The sequence below is a fragment of the Gossypium arboreum genome, chromosome 7, assembly GCF_025698485.1.
Source record: "Gossypium arboreum isolate Shixiya-1 chromosome 7, ASM2569848v2, whole genome shotgun sequence".
Taxonomy (NCBI): domain Eukaryota; kingdom Viridiplantae; phylum Streptophyta; class Magnoliopsida; order Malvales; family Malvaceae; genus Gossypium; species Gossypium arboreum.
Window position 1 is genome coordinate 60,117,196 of NC_069076.1, and position 2,897 is coordinate 60,120,092.

The 2,897-nt window shown below is 36.3% G+C and overlaps 1 non-coding gene across 1 annotated transcript; it reads right to left on the reverse strand.

The window, feature by feature from the left end:
* Nucleotides 1–2,446: 2,446 nt before the first annotated feature.
* Nucleotides 2,447–2,553, reverse strand: LOC128296230 (small nucleolar RNA R71). Its single transcript, XR_008286779.1, has one exon. It is a non-coding gene; the product is annotated as a small nucleolar RNA R71 (small nucleolar RNA).
* Between the last annotated feature and the right edge of the window lie 344 nt (nucleotides 2,554–2,897).

A 2,897-nucleotide genomic window follows, 5' to 3' on the forward strand; every position in this document is an offset into this window, starting at 1 on the left:
AATTAACTAATCAAACGATAAAATTTCTTAATGAAATTTTCACACAAACATATTATCATGTTGTAGACATTAAAATAATAATAAAATAATAATTTTTACTTTGAATTTTTTGTCCCGAAACCACTGTTCCGATTTGACTAATAATGGATTGTTACAACTTGACATTTTTCATTCAATGTTCAGCTATTCGCAACTCCCTACTTCATTCTAGGATATGCAATATAGACGATTAGCTATATTCTGAGTCTGCTTGTAAGACACTTTATGAATTGAAGCATGGAAATAAACCAGCTCTAAATCACTTTAGAATATGGGGTTGTCCAACCCATGTTCTGGATAAGGATGCAAAGAAGTTGGATGCATGGACAAAATTATGCATGTTTGTAGGTGATAAACCGTAATTTATACATATTTATATCCCATGCTTGGCACATTTTATGGATGATTTTTCCTTAATTTATACTTAGGTAAGCATAAGAGAGTGAAAGAAACGAGAAACGGGCCAAAAACGGAGAAAATGGGCCAACGTACGAAATCAACACGGCCTGGACCTCCTCACACGGGCAAACCACACAGCCGTGTCAATTTGGAAAAATCGAAGTACAATTCACACGGGTGGACCACACACCTGTGCCTATTTAACAGGCTTGACCACGGCCTGAAGTAATCGCACACGGGAGTGTCACACGGGCGTGTCCCTGTCGAGCCCAAGTTTAGTCCAATTTGGAAAAGGCCAATTTTGAGGGTTCTTAGGCATTCTAAAGCCTATAAATACACCCTAGAGGAGGAGGAAAAGGACACAAGAGAGAGAAACAGGGAACTGCTCAGGGAAAGCCGATTGATCCATCTTAGAAGTCGGATTCATCATCAAGACTGAAGATCTCCCCTCAATTTCCTTTCAGGAGTTTTAGGTTTTTCTTTATGTTTTATATTCATTATTCTTCTGAGATGTTTACCTTTTTAGTTATGAACTAAAACCCCTAAATACCTAAGGGGAATGAAACCTAAGACAGATCTTGTTATTATTATCTAAATTGTATGATAAATATTTGACTTGTTCTTAATTATGTGTTCTTAATTCTTGTTTTGATATTCCAAGATATTGATTCAAGTTAACCTCTTATTCAGAGGAGGAATAGACCCTGTCTAAGACTACATTTTTCATAATTAAGCAGAGTTGATTGCGCGCCTAGAGATAGGGTGACAAGATTTTACCGGATTAGTGTGAAACTTAATAAGGGGATCCATAGGTCGAGTTAATGCAACCCTAGGGAGTTAATTAGAAAGAGATTTCAATTATTCAACCTAGGGTTAGATGTTGTTAGTCTCGAGAGGGATAATAATATAACTTAGAGATTTCTACGGATCAAGTCAAATGAATAAATCGTCCGATTCAAAGTCAAATAACAAGTGAATTCCAGGTGAATTTTTCCTTAGGTATTGTCTTAATTCAATTGTTTTTCCAAAAGTAATTCCCCAATTCTATTTTCTGGGAATTTTTAGTTTAGTTAATTAGTTAGTTAAAACAAACCCCATTATTCTTAGGCTAGATAATAAAAAGACAGTCATTACTAGTACTTTTAGTTCTTTTGGGTTCGACAATCCGGTCTTGCTAAAGCTATACTACTGTTCAATAGGTACACTTGCCTTCATCGTGATAATAGTTAATTTCAAGAATGATTTATTATAAATATTTAAAACCTGTCACGAATATCACGTATGAATTTTTTGGCGCCGTTGCCGGGGAGCTAAGATATTAGGAACACTCAATTTTTATTACTTTAGCCATTTACTTTTACTTCAATTTAAATTTTATTCTAATTTTTATTACTAATTCTTCTTTTTCCCTTTTTCTGGCAGGTTCTTATAGTTTATGACTAGAAGAAACCCGTCAGGACCATTACTTTTTTACAGTGAGATCGATCGCACAGTTCGCAAAAACCAAAGAGAAATAAGGTGAAGCTTAAGATACACAGAGAACGAGCAAGATGACGATATTCAACCCACAACCGAGGAGATGGCTGAAAACCAAGAAAATTCGCTACCTTCTGCAATTGTTGTTAATCAAAATCCTGCTCCGTGCACTATGTATGATTATGTTAAACCTAATTTAATAAGAACTGAGTCAAGTATAGTTAGACCTGCTATTGCTGCAAATAATTTTGAACTGAAACTTAACACAATTCAAATGATACAACAGTTTGTTCAATCTGATGGTTTGCAGGACGAGGATCCCAACGCTCACTTGGCAAATTTCCTAGAATTTTGCGATACCTTCAAAATTATTGGTGTTTCTGATGACGTCATTCGACTTCGGTTGTTTCCCTTTTCATTGAGGAATAAGGCTAAACAATGGTTGAACTCATTACTACAAGGGTCAATCACTATTTGGGAACAAATGACCGAAATTTTTTTATTAAAATATTTTCCACCAGCTAAAACAACCAAATTACGTAATGATATCTCTTCTTTTGTGAAGATGGATTTAGGAACACTCTACGATGCATGGGAGAGATACAAGGACCTTTTACGAAGATGCCCTCACCATGGGTTACCGCTTTGGCTACAAGTTCAAACATTCCATAATGGACTGAATCCTTTGACTCGGTAGTTGATTGATGCAGCCGCTGCAAGAACTATCATTAATAAGACACCTGAAGCGGCTTACGAATTTATTGAGGAGATGTCACTGAATAACTATCAGTGGCAAGTTATGAGAGCAAAGCCGACGAAAGCAGCCGGTGTTTTCAAACTCGACGCGGTTACTATACTATCTAACCAAGTAGAACTCTTAAATAAAAAGATTAACGGTTTGTGGGGTTCTACTCAGGTACATCCAGTGATGAGGTGAGATTCGAATGGAGGAGGAGCATGCACAGAATATCAACCCTTCAACC